We start from the raw sequence: 22,784 nt of genomic DNA on the forward strand, positions 1-22,784 counted from the left end.
AAGAAAAATTAAAAAAAATTAAAAAAGAAAAAAATTGCAGTAGCGCGTTTTGGCTTGGGCAGCGCTATAGCTAAGAAAAAAATAGCAGTAGCGCGTTTTGGCTTGGGCAGCGCTATAGATAAGAAAAATAAAAAAAAGAAAAAAAGAAAAAAATAGCAATATCGCGTTTTGGCTTGGGCAGCGCTATAGCTAAGAAAAAAAATAAAAAAAGAAAAAAAAATAGCAGTAGCGCGTTTTGGCTTGGGCAGCGCTATAGCTAAGTTGCCTACAACACCGTCCGCTAAATCCTATCTCTTTCTCATCTCTCTCACTCTTGCTCGAATCACCTTTCTCTGAGCTCGCCACCGCCGACGCCCGCACCCGCCCACGCGCTGATGCCCGCACCCGCCCACGTACGCCACTGCCGACGCCCGCACCCGCCCATGCCACCGCCGACGCCCGCACCTGCCCACGCCGCCGTTGACGCGCGCCGCACCCGACCTCGACGCCGGCCACTGGCCACCCCGACGCTCCCTCCCCCCATGCTGCCCCCTGCCCTAGGTGCACCCCTGGCCCGAACCCTCCCCCCTGTGCTGCCCCTGCTCTCTCTCTCTCTGACCAAATTTGATCTCTCTGCAGAACGACGAGGAGGAGAAGGACCCCGGCCCCTCTGCCCCGGCGACCCCGACCTAGGTGCACCCGACCCCTTTGCCCCGGCGACCCCGACCCTGATCCCAACCCCGGCTGAGGTGTGCCACCCCCTCTTCCCTCCCTTTTCATATGCTTGTTTTGTTTAAATGCTTGCTGTCCAAATGTTGAATGTTGTTAAAATGCATGTTGTTAGAGTGCTGTTAATATGCTTGTGTTCGATTTTGTTGCTAGAGTAAATGAAAATGAGTGTTTAGTTTGTTTATAGAGTAAATAAAATAAAAATGAACTTTTTATTAGGAAGATTGTAGGTCCACAATTGATCTTGTGTGTCTACAATAATTTATCTTGGGTGTCTACAATAATTTATCTTGTGAATGCTTGACGCACAGGTAGAGCACCGACATGCCACTCGACGACGCCGCTCGAAGATCATCGACACCACACCCTCATCCTCGACAGGCAGATAGTGAGCATCCCAAAACCCACACTATATAGAGCTCTGTCCATGCAGATGCTAGAGGAGAGTACATGTGCATGTGGTTGTTGTGCTGCTATAGTGAGCATCCTATATTGTTGTGCTGCTGTAGTTCTACCGGACATTGGTTGTTGATTCATTTCCCGATTGCGAGTGACCTATGTTTTGCCGGAAATGTTGATTCATTTCCATTCTGGCAAATTTCAGGCGCTCTGTATGTGCACTTTCTAGCAAAGGTCATGCCGAAATTTTCCGTGAATTTCGGCATGACTTGTGCTAGAAAGTTGGACATATCGAGTGCTTGTGATTTGTCTCGACGGGAATGAAACGACATTTCTGGCAAAACAAATGTCACTTTTTTGTCATTATTCACTTTATTATATAAAGCTCGATAATTAAACGACTACGACATTGAACCCTAGGAAACATGACCGACACCACCGATGAGGCCGGAGGTTCTCACTCCCAATTAGGTCGAGCACACGCCTATCTCGACTTTCTGGCGGATCAGGAGAGACAGGAAGCTGGGTGTCCGGATGACGAGGGTGGTGGCGCCGGTGCCGACACTGATGCCACCAACGACACCGGCACTGAGACTGGCGCTGATGATGTTCCTAACTATAGCACGGAAGGTGGGACCTCCCAAGCCAGTGAGGGAAAGAAGGAAAAGAGGACACGGCGCCCAAATGAGCTCGGCACTGGAAGACTGGTGGTCACGGCGGTGCACCCTGGCGAGTTCGAGCCAATAGAGCCGCGAGAAGTGGCAGCGTGTTACGGCAACCAACTAGCATGCATCCTACGGGATACCACTAACATCAACACCACTAAAATACGGAGGAATGAACATTTGAAGAAGCTGCTTCTAACTAGGTTGCACGCAAGATTCCAGTTCCCTGGTCGGAATGACGAAGTCGACCCATGGGATGCTGATGGCATGAAAAACATCAACAACAAAGCCCTAGGGAAGTTCAGCAACGCATTGAGCGCTTGGAAAACTAGGGTGAAAAAGGCGATTCAAGTAGACCATGAAACCTACGCCGAGATTGTTGCAGACAATCCGAAAATTGCGATAGAAGAATTTGAAAAGTTCAAGGAGACTTGCAATGAAGAAGCTGCCAAGGCCAGGTCGGAGAGAGGCAAGGAGCCGCAGGCAAAGAACATGGGGAACCACCGCCTTGGAAGTCGTGGTTACGCGGGAAAGAGGCCCGTGTGGGCTAAGGAGGACGCAAAACGTGAACGTCTGGGGATCCCAGACCCATTGGCTGAGTTCACTGACCAGCAGGAGCACGACTTCATCAGGGCCCGATTCTCGTGGGACCCCAAGAAAAAGATTTTTTTCACCGACGGGCCGACTAGGAAATTCATGAGATTACCGGTAATTATCCTTTTTCCACCTTACATATTAGGTTCTGATCAACGAAGTCTACTACATTCTAGTCGCATTCGTAAATGATTCATGGTCCATTTTGCAGAGAGAGCAACACAAGCTTGCGGCCGAGAGCGACTCGTCGACTCAGTCGTCGGTGAAGTACAAGTAGGACACTCCTTTCAACCGGGCCATGAACATAATGCTGGGACACTCGCCCGGCTAGCGGCCGCAATATGGACGTGTGCATGGCGCCGGGGATGGGGCCACTTGGAAGTACTATTATAACGAGGACCCCGTGGCCAAAAGACAGAGAAAAAAGTTCAGTCAAGTGACTATCGACGAGAAGGTGGCGCGGGCGATGGAGAAAGCAAAAGCTGAGTCCAAAGCTGAGATAATCGCTGCCTATAGATCTGATATGGTGGCTGCCTTTACAAGCTTGATTCCAACAGTGGTCACATGGGTGCAACAAAATCCAAATGTGCCACCAAGTGATTTTCCCATGCCCAGCTTCACCGGGAGCAACTCAATGAACACCGCACCCATACCCGTACCTAGTATGGCAACCGCACCCGCACCTCCTCCAGCACCTGCTCCTCCGCCCAGCTCTCACAGCAGCCCTAGCTCCGTCTCTGGCTTGAATGTCGGGCCGTCGACATTGGTTGAGCTCGACGCCCTTCATCAACTCAACTAATTAATTAATCTTCAGTTGCCGTTCTTTTTGGATCTCTGATGCCGCATGTATATGTCTTTGTAGGCCGACCCCACTCCGTGCACCCTCCTTTACAACATGAAGGGCGGGTTGGTGGATGTGGGGAAGGGTACTATAGTGAAGCCTACGGATCGATTGTTTCACCGCCGGCAGATGCCTGATAACGCTTTAAGGGTCTCCGTGGCGAGTGTGAAAGCGGGCTACGAGGGTCTCCCTCGTCCGATACAAACCGATGGAGAGGATGACGAGACCCCCACGCAGCTTTGGCAATGCAAAAATTGACCGATCCTGTGGCCGAAAAATCTTCTTCGTGTCGAGGTGGCCGGGAGCACACCAACGGGACCTCAGGAAGGTATGACCACAACACCACCTACACAAGTACAACCATCGTCTGTGCTTCTTGCTGAGATCGAGAGACATGAGGAAGGAGGGCCAACTGTTCCGCCGACAGATGATGCCATCTGCCCCATGGAAGAGGATAGGGATCATGACATGGAGGAGGCCGACGATGACCCTAACCGGTATTTCAATACTGCCTTTGACAACGAAGTAACAATGAGTCAACCATATGAATATGACATGCATGTACCAGAGCCGGAACGTCCTCGGGAGTGCAAGAAGTCTTTGTTCATGCAATCCTCGCAGGACACGCCTCCAAATGCCGGCTCCACCCAAGCTCAACTCATTAGCCAGAGTCGTCCAAAGCTGAGCCCGATAACACTAGGGGTGGTGCTCAGGGAGGGTCTGACAGACCCACCAGCACCTGAGCCCACCAAGAAGAAGCAGAGGAAGATACCGGTGAGAAAATCCAATAAAGCTGGCAATGTTGGTTCTAGCAGCCAGCCGCCTTCAACCAAGGTTGACCATGTACCGATGAAACATGCGCCATTAATCCATGTCGCAGGAGAGCCAATGGTACCGGCGAATGCACTAGCTGCCATAGAAGGGGATCTCAGGAGACTCCATGACCATGTGCTTTCGACAGAGAGAAGCCTCCTCGCCTCGGATGATCCAGGATACCCACTTTATACGGTTCATGTGCCGAGCAGTTGCAAGATGTATGTCCACACATGCCCCGCGGACCTCTTCTTCCTGAGGTTTGATTACATCTTCCAGATGTTTCAAATGAGGACACTCGATTTTACCTTCGTCCGCCTGTATGTGCTGCACATGAACTACATCGTCAGGAGAGAGCAAGTCACCGGTCTTGCGATCACGGACCCATACTACATGCATGAGGGCTTCTTGTCAATCAACGACGCCAACCGTCAATATGCGAGTCAGTACATCGAAGAATTCTTGGTCAGCAATAAGGACAAAGAAACGATTCTCCTACCTTATCATCCCAGGTAAGTCATCCGCGGATAGCACTATAACACATACATCCTTTCATGTATTTCAATAGTTACTTTGCACACATGGAGGCTAAACTTGATCATGTATTTTGTGCAGCGGGGGGTGTCGTGCCGTTCTCATTGTTCTTTACCCGCGTTACTCCCGCGCTCTATATTTGGACCCGTCGAAGAACATAAGAAGAAAGATTACACACACATAAAGTATGTTCTGGACAGAGCTATGTTGGGCTTCAGCATGCGGGGTGGCTACATCCAATACAAAAAAACAAATAAGGTCGGGCCTTGTTTCGGCCACAAGACTGACTTCTGTTGCATCCAGCAACCGGCAAGAAGTGAGAACGATGGATTCTACGTCATTCATCTAATGATGGAGTACAGAAGGGATGTGCAATCACTTTCCATGAAATCTTCATCCGATACCCATATCCAGAGATGGTCCGAAGCCATTGGAGCCGTGCCGGATAATCGACTTCGAAATGATTTCTACCGGATCCAACAGGAAATTGCGTCCATCATCATGAAAGATGTCCTCGAAGAGAATGGGATGTTCTACGGCGGCCCAATATCGCGAGCTGACGTCCGAACCCGCATTGCCCTACAGCGTCACGACATGACGCCTTTCACTAAGCTTGGCGACACCCTTCCGGATATGGACAGATGGGAAGAGTGCACTTCTTAAAAACAATGTGTCTGTTTAGTTACTTGTTACTTTATGTACGACGAAACTTCGAATCTCTCAGTACGACGAAACTATTAGATGTATGGTGCCACGCTCTAGTTAATTACTTTCGGTACGATGAAATTTGTTAACTATGTTTACTATATATGTTGCTTCTATTTCATAACTATTTTGTTGAATTCTCTTCATGGTATATATATGTGCATCGCTGACAGGTATATAGATGAACGATGGCGAGGAAGTGGTATGCCGTGTATGTAGGGCATGTTCCGGGTGTGTATGATGAGTGGCCAGAGTGTCAGGCCCAAGTCTCTGGCTTCTCCAGTGGAAGCCAGAAAGGGTTTGATAGCAGAGCGGAAGACGAAGCTAGTTACTTGAGATTCATAGCACAACAGGGGATTCAGAACCAGCGCCGCTGCAAAAACTACTACATCATACCGCTTTTGATCATCGTGATCGCTCTTATCTTCTATGCGGTCATATCATAGTCTACATAGATGATGAAACATGAGTATGTGACCATGTAGTTGCATGTATTGAGAACTTGTATGACTTGTAACGCTATTTCGAGACATGTGTTCGACCATGATTGATGATGATGAGATATTTGAGACATGTCGAGACTTCTAATAACTTTGGCTCATCGATGACTCACTTGCTTTTATATGAATATGCATGTTATTGTATAAATGGTGGATTTGTTTAATTGTGTACATAGCTAAAATGCAAAAAAAATTACAAAAGTTAGCAGTGGCGTGGGGGTAAAGATTACCAGTAGCACTCAAGTAACAGTAGCGCTGGCTAGCTCCACGCGCTGTAGATAAATATCAGTAGTGCTGGGTGGAAGCGCGCTACAGCTACTTTAGCTACCAGTAGCGTTGGGTTATGCAAGCGCTACTGCTAAAAACTAGCTGTAGCACTGTAGCAGTAGCGCGCCTACCCGCGCTACTAATAGTAAAAAAACAACGCTACTGTAAGGGTTTTCCTAGTAGTGAGTGTCTATCTCTATCTCTAGAGGCCTTCCCTCATTCATCCTTCTCTCTCACAAGACAAACTACTCATACAAATGCATCTTGATGTTCCATGGAACGCACGAGGATGTTTCCTTGGGGGTCTCTCCAGCGTGGCGTGGCCGTAGTTGCAAGTTGATGCCCCTTGAGATGCCGACGTTGAGGGGCACTCGGATTTTCTCTGATGAGCAGGTAAGATGAGTTTGATCACATAGTAAATGCATTATAAAGACTACTTTCGTGTCCATTTCCTAATTCCTCCTGCCCACTGTTTCACAGGTTAGGCTCAGTGTGAGTGGAGATTGGCTTGCATATGTACGGGAGGGTACCAACATCAATTTGCACACCATTTACAACGGTGACACCGTTCCCGTAGAACCTTTGTCCAACATTGGGACTAGCCATGCAACGGGCCACCGCATGAATTGGTACGATGGAACCATAGTGAGATTGAATAAGATAGCACGAACCTTGCACATGGCGGTCAAAGGTGGACCATGCTGTCTACGGCCGATTTGTTGCTGTACGAGTACGAAGAAGCAGTGCTCCTTTCTAACCGCATCTTCGCGGTGAAAAACCAGGGGACTTGTTTCGTATGGGACACGTCCTACGATATACTCCCTCTCTCCCAGTTTATTTATTTTGAATCTTTTCATTTTATAAGTTTCAAATTCAAATTTAGAGCTCCCGATCACATGTTGAGATTACAATGTCCATTAAATCATTGCATGCATGTATAGTAAAGAAACAAATCTCGAGTTTGGCACGAGTTCGTGCAGCAGTAGCACCAGCCTGGCGCAGCAGTTTCATTTCCCTCTCAAGGCCCTTGGGACTGAGCTTTAGCGCCTTATTACGCCTGACTTTGAGTCAATAACATGTGGACCCGATAGGTGGCTGGTCCACATGTAATGCTCCCGAAGGCAGAGGGGCAGTGGGGCTGAGAGGGGTGAGCCGTAGGTCCGGGGACATGTGGTGTCATGGATTTGTGTGGCGTCGTGGGAATCGCGTGTGGCTTTGGTAGAAACTTGATGCTCGCCGCATTTAAGGTGGCCCACATGTCATGCACACAAAGGCAGAGGGGCAGTGCGGCCGAGAGGGGTGAGGCGCACGTCGGGGGACGTGGTGCTGTGGGTTGGAGCGGCGTCGTCGGAATCGTGAGTGGCATTGGATGAAACGTGATGGTCGTCGTAGTTGAACTTCCATGGACACGCTGTCATGTCTACGGACACATGCATTTCATACCGATCACTGGAAGGAGTATAGTAGAGAAAGCTAGGCGGATAAATAGTTCCTTATAGTCAAGCGAACCCATGCTACTACTTGTTCCAAAGACATGCACACCATCGAAATAGTACATCTATATCAATATACACAGAGAGGGAATAATTTTTTTTACAAGAGAGGAAATAGTCCATCCATCCAGAATGCCCTGCTGCTGGTGCAGCCTTATCTTCTTTTTCTTCTTCTTCTTCTTCTTCTTCTTCTTCTTCTCCTTCTTCTTCCTCTTCTCCTTCTTCTTCTTCTTCTTCTTCTTCTTCTTCTTCTTCGTCTTCGTCTTCTTGTTGTTGTTCTCATTTTCTGTGGGAGAAGGCTTCGCAACAAGCTCTTTGGACCTTGCAGCTATCTCGAAACTCACACGGACATCGAGGGAAGCATATTTTATCCGCTCGTACGTCAAGGGATAATTCTCCCATCCAGACGACCTTAATGCCACTGTCTCATCACCCGTCTGAAGATTTGTACCGAGCACAAAATTTGCTACATCGAATAGGGATGGTGTCTGTTTATCATAATCTACAACAGGAATTTTGATTCTGGTTTGTAGGTCAGCGATGCTTTTCAAATCAAGGTTGTACGGCCCCAACTTCTATTTGTCCCCTTCGATGGCTGCCCCACAGAAGTATATGTCCTCCCGAGACAAGAAATCGTGAAGCTCACCTAGTATGGAGGGTGCGTGTATGATGTGGTACACCAAAACATCATCTTCGAGGCACAGCTGAACGACGGCGGTGCGTTGGATCTTCCCAGTGGCACCCTCGTCTCTACCTTTTCGAGGGAGTTGGATACATTGTTGATCCACTCCCGAACAACCCTTGGGTGGACGGTGATGGTGGCACCTATGCTCAACGAGCCTTCGACGAGGACATGTTGGACGCTAAAAACCTGCATCTCGATCTCTTTCGCCATTTGGAACCGCTGGAACGGAGGGCTATGGTTTGGAGAATTAGGATTAGATGGCTAGTCTAACTGAAGTAGTAGATGATTATTTAAAGAGGTTAAAACAATGTGAACGCAGTGGGGTTTGGATGGAAATGAAGACGAAGGGGAGGTGAAGAAGCCGAGGAAAATTGGTTCCCGATGGAGAAGTAAATGGGAGAAGTGGCGTGCAGGCAGTTGATTAGACGGCTAGGTAGACTAAACAAAAAGGCTATGCGGGTAGACTGAGGAGTCGTACCTGTTCGTGTACGTGCCCATCCTTCCTGATAGGTGGGACCTATGCAAACAGATAAAAAATGTGTCGTAGCTGGTTCAGATGGATATTGGGGCGTGCGTGGGAGACACAACATTCTCTGTTTAAGGAATACATGGTTATCCTCATCAAAAAAGAAAAGGCCCATCGCGCTTCTGCATGCACGAGAATTTGGTTCTGCTTGCAATATGACTTACTCACCTAGACGAAGGAAGTACTCATGTTCCTACTAGTAGTAGTAGTAGTACAACTGTGGTACACTTGATGGTCAAAATACTATTAATCCGGTCCTCACAATGAAGTGACAACACCCTGCGCTTGACACTAGTCCAGGCGGCGTGTTCGGGTTACCAAAGTCAGCCTCACCCTGTGCACTGTGTAGTCTATCACCGATGCTGTACAACACATTAGCATGCCTCGCCTCGTCTCCCTCTCCCCTCCCAGAGCACCACTCCATCTCCATCTCCATCTCCGTCTCCATCTCACTGTGCCCCTGTGTACCGTCGCCTTGCTCGCCTCCCCCAGTACCACTATTCCCTCGCTAGCCGCTCCAGCACCGATAGCCTTCTCCCCCGTAAATCAAGCCCCCCAAAAAACCCCACCTTCCAAACTCCACCACGGCCGAACGCGAACCGCGCAGCATCCATATGAGCCGCGATTGGAGCAATCTCCCCAGTGACGTCCTCGACCTTTGTTGTTCAAGAATGGATATGTTGAGCGCACTGCGGCTGGCTGCATGCTCGAGGGCCATGCACACGGCCATCGTCCACGCGAGGCCTAAGCTTTTCAAGACACCCTGCTTGCTGTTATCTGGTCTTGCGAGATTGGCTCACCTTGATACGGAGGCATACATGATGCCCCTCGACTTAAATCTGATCTTCATTAGCCGAAACTTCTTTGCAGGTATGTAGTGGGTCGCCGTACATCATTTCCCTCGACTTTGATCTGATCACCATCGCCCGAAACTTCTTGGCAGGTATGTACTGGGTCGGCATGAACTCCCACTGGATGGTTGCTGTCAGAGAAGATGGGAAAAAGTTGGTGTTCCTGAACTTACAAACCTCCCATGAGATTATCCTTCCTCCGTTGGATGATATAGAGTTTTACCATCGCGGTCCAAGTCATCTAGATTACGTTGTCAGTTGGACGCACCTTGTTTTGCAGAATATTGTAATCTGCCAAGTGCCCACACGACATGCGGATTACACAGACTTCAAGCTAATTGCCTTGTTCGACAAGGGACTCGCCTATCTTTACGCCGATGCCTTCTTTAGCTAGAACAACTCAGCTCGCAGTGGATCATCGTCAAAGCTAATACACACTTATGTGATTCTATTGAACACAATGGCATCATCTACGCGATCGACAAAGCAGATGGCACCACGTATTGCTGGGACGGCGCGTGTAAGTTGTTTCTGTCTCATGTTAATGATGACGCCATGACACTGTTTGAACTTTTTGTGATGATTGGCATATCCCTGTTTGAGCAGAATTTGAGTAGAACTATGGCAATGTATTAGAGACGCCGTAAATAAACTCTATTTGGAATGAGTTAATTCATGCGATTGTGACCATGTCATTACAGACAATTTGTACCCCTGAAATCAAACGGTTAGGAATATATGGATATTCTCCTTATTTTACAGTAATCTTTATACTACTACTAAATATGAGTGTGTATCAATGGCCATGTTAGTTTCCTCATTTTCTTGATGTAGAAACATGCACCACACTGTTGGTTTCATCTAACCATACATTAGGGAAGTAAATGTGCATATGGAGAACTCTATATTTGGAAGTAGTGAAATCCTGTAATGCTTACCATGTGTACATACCTATATTTGCCCTTCAGCAATTAATGGCTAGAATAATATCCTCACAAATATTTTGCCCACAGAACATGAGTATATAACAATGCATGGTCTATTAGTTACCTTGAAGAATTTGTTTGTGAGGACAAAACATGATTACATAACATGCATGACATGGTAGTTTCCTGTGAAGAATCGATTGCGAGATAACATGAGTATAACCATGCATGGCACTTCTATATTTTCGAACCCAGTATACATTTCACTTTATTTTCCTCCCAGTTCCAACAGGGACATAACAATGTTGTTTCTTGCATTATCCTACTCATACCCTGAACAATGCTGATCTTACATTAACAATGCCTATCCTTTTTGATATGATGCAGTGTCCCTACAGTTACTGCCCTTTGTAATCACACCACCTTTGCCAAAAACAGGGAAGCACAACTGGTTCCTTGCTCGATCAGACGACGGCAAAAGACTGATGATCATTAGGACACATGAGCCGGAAAAGTTATATTGCAAAAACCCCACTGTATACAAGCACCGTGAAATATATGAGTATCCGGACAGTGGCTGTTACGTCTATGAGCAGGATACCAGCTTGTTGGGGCCTTCAGGATTTTTTAGTTGGACTCAGTTATCCGATTAACCTGGAGATCACCGTTGGCAAGGACCTTGATGGCAGAGAGGCTCTGTTTGCTATGGAAAACTGTGTCTACACGGCGAGCCCTAGGAGTTCGGGAGCAAACTCCCCTGATTGTCAACGGTACAACCTGCAGCCAAAAGAAGGTGAGAACGACAAAGGCTTCCGGATTAACTTTAATCCTTTGATGTCTCAATTACGATAGGCAGTGATGTGGTTCAAGCCTTCAGGTTGATAGGTAATTGGGTTGTTGCGTCGAAAGGGTGGAGTACTGGTGTCTCCGGATCATTGGTCGCCGAAGCGGGGCTGCAAATTATGATGGTGTTGGATCATCTCTTTGAATAACTTTGTTGTCTTTGCTGCTTGTTCTGGATGGGTAGTTCTTTCTTTGGTTATGCATATTCCTGGTCATTTGGTCATCCTCGTCTATGTCACTCTTACTATGTAATAGTTTCCTCTGTTTAGAATGTCATTCTTGTCTGGATCACGAGAGTCTGAGCAATGTAGATGGGTGCGTTTTGGTGGTGTAGCAAGACTTCTTATGAACTATCATGTCTTGCTGTTTATGTCAGTAGTAGTCACTAGTCAGTGTTTGAATGTTGTATATATCGTTGTTTCGAACTGTTTATTGTCTCGAACTACTGGTGGGCTAATTTTTTCGAAAAGGGGGTTATGCCCCAGCCTCTGCATCTGAAACTGGTGGGCTCAAATAGGGGATCACCATTCTCCAGTGTTCAAAGCGTATCTCCTTTTTTCAAGTTATATAATTCGAACTCAGTGTCTTTTCGATGATGTACACTTGTTTGGTCCAGTGTGGTGTCGTTGAATATGGGCCGAGTAGTAACGCAATGCCAAACAGGTCAATTATGACTCTCAGGCCGGGCTCTCAAAAGATCCAAAAAACAAAAAGGTCGGGCTCTCCAAAAAAGAAAGAATAAGGACTCTTAGGCCGACATGTGGGTGCCACCGCTATTTTCGTGCGCTTGCGCGCTGAGAGCATATTGGCGCGTGTTCGAAATTCATGCTACCTTTTCATCCCCAATCTCCCACCCCTCCCCCACCTCTGGAATCTCGATTCCTACTCTAGTTCCCCCATATCCCCCTCCTGTACTCCCTGTACTCAAGCGCACTATCATGTCGCCGGTTAACGCGGATCTCCGAGCCGGAGATCCTGAGGTCCGTCATTCCTTGAGTCCTTGCGTGCTGTCGCTCAACAGTGGCATGGCAGCGCTTGATGTTCAGTCTGCCGGCAAAGTGCTAAGGGTAACCATCAACGGAGACCAGCCTCCCGTCTCGCCGGACGACCATGTCAAAGCTCTTGGCATTGCGCACGGCATCCAAATAAGTGACTTGCTCGTCGAAGTTTGTCCGCCACCGGCTGATTTCTTCGTCAGGTTGCAGACAACTTTCGACTGCAGTCATGTGTTCGAATCTTCCCAGCGTTTGTTCTGCGATGGCGCGCTGGCGAGCTTTGATCGGTGGCACCCAGGATGGGGCTCGGTGCCCTTTGAGCTTGAGTTTTTAACAAAGCTTTCCTTCCACGGCATGCCTCGATGTGCTTGGAACAGCGAGTCCATGAATGAGCTTATCAACGACCTTGGAGATGAGCTCGTAAGTATGTTTTGTTCCTCCAGACAGCTGGGCTCTGACAGTTATGGCATGAATGAAGAAGCCATCCACCATACCGAAGGTGATTGGTGTTGAGATACCAGTGCAGGAACCGGGGTTGTACTATTCATTGCCACCAAGGCCGTCGTGGACCATGTTAGGGATGTACCTGTATCGAGTGTTCGTGTATGTCGAAGAAGTGGTCAATCCATCAATCGAAGTCCTGCCGCCGCCGCTGGTGCCAGGGTCCGTCGACGACGTCCATTACAGGAGTCAACGTCAGACTTTCCCCGTGTTGCTCGGAACAATGGATGGCACAGAGCCTACTCCATCGTGCGGCAGAGGCCACTGCTTCTTTGGGAGAGAGGCAGGGCTAGCTACCTGGATGTGCTCTAATTTGAGGTAACAACTGAATCTTGTCAGATACTAGTTAAATCCGAGCTATGGGTGTGAAGCACTGATGTGCCAGTACATTTGATTGTGACCTGTTCTAATTTTGTACCTGAACTTTTTTTTAGAAAGGGTTGTACGTCAACTTAATGTGCTAGCAGAACTTATTGTGTTGTCTGTCTGTTTTCTTTGCACAACATTCAAGATATTTCCCCGTCATCGATAAAGACGATGAACCGTTATGTACGAGTTCGTTGGTTTCAACATAGCCCTACCCGTAGTGATCCACTGCTTCCATCCTGATTGTGCCGTCTGCGTGAAATTTTTGTATTCAAGTTCAGTGTGCTATGATGTTCTATATGATTGTTTCAACTATATAAGTTTTTACTGAGCATCAGCAATGCATATGGCTGAAAGATGTATTTACGAGCATCGACCAATGGGTCTCTCTCTCTCTCTCTCTCACACACACACACACGAACACACACACGCACAAGTGGGACCCGTTGAATTATTTCTTTGCTCATGACAGCTTTTAATTAGGTTCCATTGTAATCTAACTTTTTTCTTAAGTTATTAATTGAGCTCAGTGACTTCAAAAAGTTGTACAGAAGCCTTGTTTGGGCCTTTCCGGCGTCGCTGAATGTCGGACGAGTAGGCATGTTAGGTTGTACTGTACTACACGGGCCTTTTTTTCAACATCAGCAATGCAACCGGGCTGACAGTTGTACATAATATCCGGGTCAACTTGTTATTCTCCGCCCCGCTGGGCTGCAAACTTTCCTAGGAGGTATGCATTAGGCTTAACAAGAAAATGGACTTTAAGAAATAATAAATGGGATGTAATTATAATAACTGGGCAGTAACTATAAAAAATGCACTAAACGCGTAATTAGTTTTAAAAATATATTATTTTTGGAATTTGAAATTTTTTATTTCATTACTTGTTGCGCGCGCAATATTTCGTTGGATTTTAACGTAATACAAATTTATTTTGAAATTATATTTAATCTGACTAGAAATTTCGGATCCCATGAAAATGTGGGAATTTTTTTTGAATTCTGTTTTGAGCGGTTGGTTGAAATTATTAATCGTTGTCCTAGCTAGAAAATGGGTTGTACTTTTAACAAACTATAAATGGGCTGTAGTAAATTCCATTAGAATTAAAAAATGGGTTGTACATTCTTACAAATCGCAAATGGGCTATATGTTCTCTACCACACACTTGTGGGCCTTCTAAGTTGACGCGTCCCCTAAAAAAAACTAAGTTGACGCGTATGCAAGGCTTTGTCAACAACTCACGGTTCTGGCAGTTGTGGTCGTTGGATGTCCATCCAACAGATGTCGTGCTTCTTCTTCAATCTCGGATATTCTTGCTTCAGCCGCCCAAAAAATGATTCCTCCCCCTGACATCTGGGGCGCACCGTTTCGGAGGCTGACCTGTGGGCCTACTAAGTTGACGCGTACCAAGGGCTTTGTCAACTTAGTCAAGATAAATGATTCTAGCTGCAGTGATCGTACGATGTCCATCCAACAGCTGTAGTGCTTCTTCAACCTCTGGTCTTCTTGCTCCAGCCGCCCAAAGCAGCACCGGTCGTGCCGTGTGCTCCTGCCTCCCGTGGCCGGCAATGATGCCGCGGAGGCCATACCACCCCCTACTACTCCCACCGCTGGACAGGCCATCCCTCTACTCACCCACACCCCCTGTTATTCTGCGGCGACGGTAGCCTCACACCGCAGCCGAACCAGTGAACCCTCGTACTCCTCTCCGCATGGGCTTCCACTGTCGCGTCTTCCCCGGCTCCGCGTTGTCCCCATCCTAGGCCTCGCCGTCGTCCACTGCCGTGGTGCTCTCGGCGCGGCGTGGTCAATGTGGTCAACGACCGACTTCCATCAGAAGAGTACTATACGTGGAGAGGCTGACAGCTGGGTCCACGGCAGTCGCAAGGAAGTGCCTCCTTATTACGCGCAAAATAATTATTCCTGCACATGACAACGGGGGCCCACCGTACGGGCCACCGTATTTCGCGAAAAAAATGTTTCCCCCCTGACTGCTGGGACCCACCGGACGGGCCACCATATTTCGCGGAAAAAGTTCCCCCGCTGTCATCTCGGACCCACCGGAAGTGCCTCCTTACAAAAAAAATGAATACTCCCCCTGCTAGTTGGGACCCACCTTGGTGGGAGGCTGACTTGTGGGCCTACTAAGTTGACGGGGACGGAGTGCTTTGTCAACTTAGTCAATATGAATGATTCTAGCTCCAGTGACCGTACGATGTCCATCCAACGGCCGTAGTGCTTCTTCAACCTCTGGTCTTCTAATCCAGCCGCCCAAAGCAGCGCCGGTCGTGCCGCATGCTCCTGCCTCCCGTGGCTGGCTATGCTGCCGCGGAGGCCTCACCGCCACCTACTATTCCCACTGCTGGCCAGGCCCTACGGCGACGGTAGCCTCACACCGCAGCCGAACCAGTGAACCCTCGTACTCCTCTCCCCGCGGGCTTCCACTGCCGCGTCTTCCCCGGCTCCGCGTCGTCCCCTTCCTAGGCCTCGTCGTCGTCCACCGCCCTGGTGCTCTCGGAACGGCGTGGTCAATGTGGTCAATGACCGACTTCCATCGAAAGAGTACTGTAGGTGGAGAGGCTGACAGCTGGGTCCATGGTGGCCGCAAGGAAGTGCCTCCTTATTACGCGCAAAATAATTATTCCTCCACCTGACAGTAGGGACCCACCGGACGGGCCACCGTATTTAGCAAAAAAAATGTTTCCCCCCTGACTGCTGCGACCCACCAGCTACATCTTCACATGCAAGGAAGTGCGTCCGGGCAAAAAAAACGACTCGCCCCCCTGATTGCTGGGACCCACTAGCTACATCTTCGCACGAAAGGAAGTGCCTGACAGTCGAGACCCACCTGGTCGAAGCGTATGTAGCATTGTCATTCTGGTCGCGAACGTGTATGTACATAGTGGTCGATGTAGAGGCGCGCACGTGTCGTAGTAGAGGCGCGCATGTAGCATGTACACGTACGTACAACGGCCAGTGTGTAAGAAATAAAATACGGCCACGTACGTACATACGGGCGGGGTCTCGAACGCCTACTCACGCATACGTTTCGCCAGGGCTCGTGTACATGGCTGGGTCAGAACGGAGAAACTGCGTCGTCGTCGTGTTCATGGGGAGGCAACGGAATGCGTCGTGTTCATCAAGAGGCAACGGAACGCGTGGGAGCCAACCGGCTTGGACAGAACAACCGATGGAAACGAGGCCTGGCGTACCGCACAACGGAGGAAACGGCCTTGTGTTCGACCGGCCACGTTCAAAACGGGATCCTGTTCATCGGGAGGGGTCTGGCGTACCGCAAAATGGAGGAAACGGACCTCCTACGGTCAAAACAGGGTCCTGTTGATCGGGAGGGGTGTGGCGTACCGCAAAACAGAGGAAATGGACTTGTGTTGGAGCACTACAGTCGAAACGGGGGTCCTGTTCATCGGGAGGGGCGTGGCGTATCGCAAAACAGGACTCCACGGGATACTGTTCATCTCCACCGTCGACCCCTCGAGCCTCCATGGGCTACTGTTCATCCATCGTCGACCTCCTCTAGCATCCACCTGCGACTGTTCATCCACGGGCTCCTATTCATCCAGCCTCCACCGCGCGCTACTCCACCGGCTACTATTGAACCAGCCCTCTCCACGGGCTCCTGTTCAACCACCCCTCCAAGGGCTACTGTTCATCCTGCCCTCCACCATTCATCTAGCCCTCCACGGGGTCCTTTTCATCCAGCCCCAACCGGCTCGATCGATCGGGGTCCTGTTCATCCAGAGGCAACGCTCTGTTCATCCAGAGGCAACATCAATCGGCTTCAGTTTGCAGCAGTAGCGAAGGAATCGCTCAATCGGGTTCAATTAACAGCAATCAATCGATCGCTCGGGTTCAGTAACTCGTAGCCTGCAGTGCAATCGCTCGGGTTCAGTAGGTGAACGCCTCGCTCGGTTTCAGTTAGAGCCCAACGCCTCGCACCCACGCGCGTGCGTGTACGAGAGAAACGTGCATCGCTCAGCCCCGACCACCCACTGTAACCGGGAACACCCTGATATTTTCCTCGCCCTCGCTTCTACCACGGTTTTTTCCATCATGGACGGCCCAAAGAATGTCATGCAGCTGCATCTCCGGCCCGCCCAGGACGAAAAGCCCATTTTCTGTCATTATTTTTTGTCATAGAAGTAGGAGCCCACCACATCTATGATGATACCGGGTTTTGTCACAATTATCGTCATATAAGTGTCATAAGTATGACAGAAAAAAAATTAGTTCGGCCCAAAATGTCACGGATGTGTCTCTTTTTGTAGTGCTTGGCGATCTCCTCGATGGTGCCATCGACATCCATCTGACCCACCGAGGAGAGGTCTGAAAACCAAGGAGGAGAAAAGTATGAAACTAGGATCAGAGTTCGAAGCAAAAAGAAATTACACTGGAAAACTGATCAAGACCAGGAGGCGGGCGGCTTACCTACGACAAGTTGGGGAGAAGTGGTTCCCTCCCCGACAAAACTTGTTGTCAGGATGGAGCCGCCAGTGCTTGTGCTTGCCGGCTCTCCCTCTGCGCGCGTGGGCTCGTCAGCGGGGGCCCTTGCCGGGGATCTCTCCCTTGGGCGTAGGCTCACCAATGGAAGCCCTTGCCGGGGACCCCTCCCTGGGTGGTGTGGTGGTTGATGGAGGAGGCACGTTGGGGGTGGCTCTTGACGGCTCCTCCTGATGCTGCTCTTCCCCTGCAAACCATGCAAGATTAACGGTGAAGAAACACACCCCAGCGCTTGCCAGCGGAAAGTGGGTAATGGACTCATGCTGGGGGCTGAGTCGGGAGCTACGTCATGGGCTTGGGCCCGGGCTGATCGTGATCACCTCCGGTGCGTTCGAGGTGCTTCCCGGGGGCTCGTCGCCCGTCGAGGTCTTGGGCCTCTTCACCATCCTCTGCGTTAATGTCTCCGTGTCCCTGCAGGGGCAAGCCAAGACAAGATCAAATTAAGTGAGATAACCAAAACAGGGATTCTGGAAATGGAGAAAGTGGTGAGGCGCTTACTCGTCCTCTTCTTCTCGCCTCCTCCTGTTCGGGCTCATGGAAGAGAGGTCGAAGTCGGCCTCCGGTATGGAGCCCGTGCGGAGGGGTGGAGATGGAGATCTGGGCCGCTTGGCCATGGCGGAGGCGGCAGCCGCTACTTCCCTCGCTGTCGCGGCCGTGCGCCTCGTATGGCGGATGGGTTGCGCCTGGGCCTCTTGCCACTGTGCAGCCTTGCTGACCGCCCTCTTGGCGGGGACCTCTTTGGGCTAGGAGGCTCGCCGCACTGGCTCGTTGGATCCAACCCGCCGGAGGACGCGCTTCCTCCTCCCCTGGACTGGGGGCTCCTTGGGCAGCTCCTCTTCGTCCGTGTCATCGGCCGCCTCCTCGGCAGAAGGGCCCCTAGTGGTGGCGCCGCTGTGCTCCCCGATGGACTTCGCCTACTCGGCAAAGTCTCCTTCGGCCTCGGCCTCGCTTTCCTGGAAGCCAACGCTGCCAGCCGCCGCGGCAAGAGCTGCCTCTTTCTCCCTGCTGGTGATGTATGCCACCTCTTCGGCGGTGGTGTCGCGGACGAGCTGCTATTCCTCATGGACGGGCCGCTCCGACAAGCTGTCGAAGAACTCTTACACACGCACCTCATCTGGCTCGACCCAACTCTCGTCAAGGTCGTGAGCGTTGAACTCCGGCATCATAGCGATGATGGAGGACCGGAAGGAGTTGTTGCATAGGGGGACCACGGCCGCCGGCAACTTGAACGGCTTGTCGTCCTTCTCAGCCTTGCCGACTTTTTTGGTCTTGCCGGCCTTGCCGGGCTTATCTACCTTGAGCTGGAATAGGTTTGAGCAGAGGGACGCGTGCTGCATCAATGTGATTTTCTGGTTCAGTCCAGGGTGCAACCTCATAATATCTGCTGCATTCTTGAACTCCCAAGCCGGCCTCTTTGTTATGCAGACGGGCAATACGGCGGCGGAGGAAATCGGCCCTGATCATCTCCAGGGTGAGCCCCGCAGTGTTGAGGCGGTGGATTCTGGTGATGGCCGATACGTCTCCAATGTATCTATAATTTTTTTATTGTTCCATGTTGTTTTATTACCAATCTTGGATGTTTTATGATCATTTTATAGTCATTTTATATCATTTTTTGGTACTAACCTATTGACATAGTGCCAAGTGTCAATTGTTGTTGTTTTTGCATGTTTTATACATCGTAGGAAATCAATATCAGATGGAGTCCAAATGCAACGAAACTTGATGCAGATTTTTATACACCAGAAGGAAGATATTGGGCCCTAGTTGCACCTGGGGGGAGTCCTGAGGAGGGGACAACCCACCAGGGCGCGCCAGGAGGCCCAGGCGTGCCCTGGTGGGTTGTGCCCACCTCGGGTGCCCACCGGACCGCCTCTTTGCTCTATAAATACCCCAATATTCCAAAAACCCTAGTAGCATCGACGAAATATTCATCCAGCCGCCGCAAAGTCCAGAACCACCAGGTCCAATCTAGACACCATCTCAGATGGGGTTCACCACCTCCATTGGTACCTCTCCGATGATGCGTGAGTAGTTCTTTGTAGACCTTGGGGTCCGTAGTTAGTAGCTAGATGGCTTTCTCTCTCTCGCTAAATTCTCAATACAATGGTCTCTTGGAGATCCATATGATGTAACTCTTTTTGCGGTGTGTTTGTTGGATCCGATGAACTTTGAGTTTATGATCAGTCATATCTTCTTATATCCATGAAAGTTATTTGAGTTTCTTTGATCTCTTATATGCATGATCTCTTATAGCCTCGTATTTTTTCTCCTATATTTGGGTTTTGTTTGGCCAACTTGATCTATTTATCTTGCAATGGGAAGAGGTGCCCGATAGTGGGTTCGATCTTACGGTGCTTGATCCCAGTGACAGAAAGGGAACTGACACGTATGTATCGTTGCTACTAAGGAAAAAACGATGGGGTCTATCTCTACATAGATAGATCTTGTCTACATCATTTCATCTTTCTTAATGCATTACTCTGTTTTTCCATGAACTTAATACACTAGGTGCATGCTGCATAGCGGTCGATGTGTGGAGTAATAGTAGTAGATGCAGGCAGGAGTCGGTCTACTAATCTTGGACGTGATGCCTATGTAATGATCATTGCCTGGATATCGTCATAATTATTTGAGGTTCTATCAATTGCCCAATAGTAATTTGTTTACCCACCGTTTGCTATTTTCCTCGAGAGAAGCCACTAGCAAAACCTACGACCCCCGTGTCTTCCTTCTCATATATTTGCTTTGCGATCTATTTTATTTGCTCTTTTTATTTAGATATATTAATCTAAAAATACAAAAATACCTCGCTGAGTTTTATTTCTATTTATTCTATTTGCGGTCTATTATTTCAATCTATTGCAACTTTATCCCGTCTACGCAATTTGAGGCGCCGTTACCCGAAAGGGATTGACAACCCCTTTAACATGTCGGGTTGCGAGGTGTTGTTATTTGTGTGCAGGGGCTGTTCACGTTGTGTTTCTTGGTTCCCCTACCGTTTCGATAACCTTGGTTTCATATCTGAGAGAAATACCTACCGCCGCTGTGTTGCATCATCCCTTCCTCTTTGGGGAAAAAGCAGACGTAGCTTCAAGCGACATCAAAAGGAATTTCTGGCGCCGTTGCTGGGGAGGATCTTCAACATAACCAGGTTCCTAATCACAATCTCATCTCCTTGCAATTTACATTATTTGCCATTTGCCTCTCATTTTCCTCTGCCGCACTTCACCAAAATTTGCCGTTTTATGCGCCCTCTTTTTTCGTTCACCGTTTTCTCGTCAGATCTCATGTTTGCTTTTGTTGCCATGTGTATTTTATTTGCTTGCATCTTCGCTTGCTAAAAATCAATTGAAATGGATCATCATCCACTTGCTAATCTTTTCAAGAGATCCAATTATGATGAACCCATTGCTAGTGAATTGAATTCACTACATTACCTTTATGAAGTTTTGCTTGAGATTCGTGAATCTGAAAATTGTGATGAAGAAATTTATGAAGTGATTCATAATAGCTCCTTGAATGAAAAGCATGATTGCAATGATTTTATCATAAATTCTATTTATGTCAATTGTGCTAATAATATGCAAAACCCCAAGCTTGGGGATGCTAATATTGCTAGGTCCACTACTTATTGCAATGATCATGATTTGGGTGACAATGATTCTTATGATCTTGAAAATTTATTTAAATCTCATGATGAATACGTGTGCGATAATATTAAAAGTGAGTTTGGAAGAGTGTCAACTTTAGTTAAAAATAATCCCACATATTTGGAGAGTGTTCAATCTTATCACTTTTTTTTATCAAAGTGGGCTTCGAGAGGTCATGACCTTATTTAATGATAATCCCACTATTTTGGAAGAGTGTCAACTTTGCATGTATGTGGATCATATAGAGAATATGTTATGTGATAGCTATATTGTTGAATTTGAATATGATCCGACATGTAATTATTATGGGAGAGGGAAATATGGTTGTAGAAATTTCGATGTTACTAAATTACCTCTCATTATGTTGAGATTGTCAATGTTTTATTCCTCTTCTTTGCATATGCCAAATGGTTCTTTTCTTGATAATTTGTTTGCTTATAAAATTCCTATGCACAGGAAGTTTGTTAGACTTAGAAGTGTTTTTCATATGTTTCATGATGCTCTCTTTGTGTTTCAATTCTTATTTTTCGTGTGAGCATCGTTGAAATCTTATGCCTAGCTAGGGGCGTAAAACAATAGCGCATGTTGGGAGGCAACCCAGTGAATAAAATTTATTTTTGCTTTTTCCTTTCTGTTCTTGTGTGTTCGCACATTTATGCTACTGGTATGATTGTGTTTTTTGTTTTTAAGTTAGTGTTTGTGCCAAGTAAAGCCTTTAAGATTACTTTGGGTGATAGTTGTTTGATCTTGCTGAAAAACAGAAACTTTGCGCTCTTGAAAATAATTCTCATTTTTAGTTAGGGAGTGATTTTAAGTTGATTCTTTTTGTAGAAGATTAATATACAAATTACCATGGTCTTCCTAATGTTTTAGAATTTTTGGAGTTACAGAAGTATTCGAAAGTGTCAGATTGCTACAGACTGTTTTGTTTAGATAGATTCTGTTTTCTTTGTGTTGTGTGCTTATTCTGATGGCTCTATGGTTTTCTTTGATGAGTTTTTGCCATAGAAAAGTTGGAATACATTAGATATAATACAAAAACAAAATATGAATTGGTTTAATACAATACTTATAGTGGTGGTTTGCTTTCTTTTACTAACGGATCTCACAAAGGTTTTGTTGAGTTTTGTGTGATTGAAGTTTTCAAGTTTTGGGTTATCTTACGATGGATGAAAGAAGGATAGAAGAGCCTAAGCTTGGGGATGCCCCGGCATCCCAAGCTTTTATCCAAGAAATAGCAACCAACTAAGCTTGGGGATGCCCCCGAGTGGCATCCCCTCATTCTTCTAACGACTATCGGTATTTTACTCGAAACTATACTTTTATTCGTCACATGATATGTGTTTTGCTTGGAGCATCTTGTATGATATGAGTCTTTGGTTGCTTTATTTTTCTATTTAA

This window comes from Triticum aestivum, chromosome 3D (assembly GCF_018294505.1).
Source record: "Triticum aestivum cultivar Chinese Spring chromosome 3D, IWGSC CS RefSeq v2.1, whole genome shotgun sequence".
Classification (NCBI taxonomy): Eukaryota; Viridiplantae; Streptophyta; class Magnoliopsida; order Poales; family Poaceae; genus Triticum; species Triticum aestivum.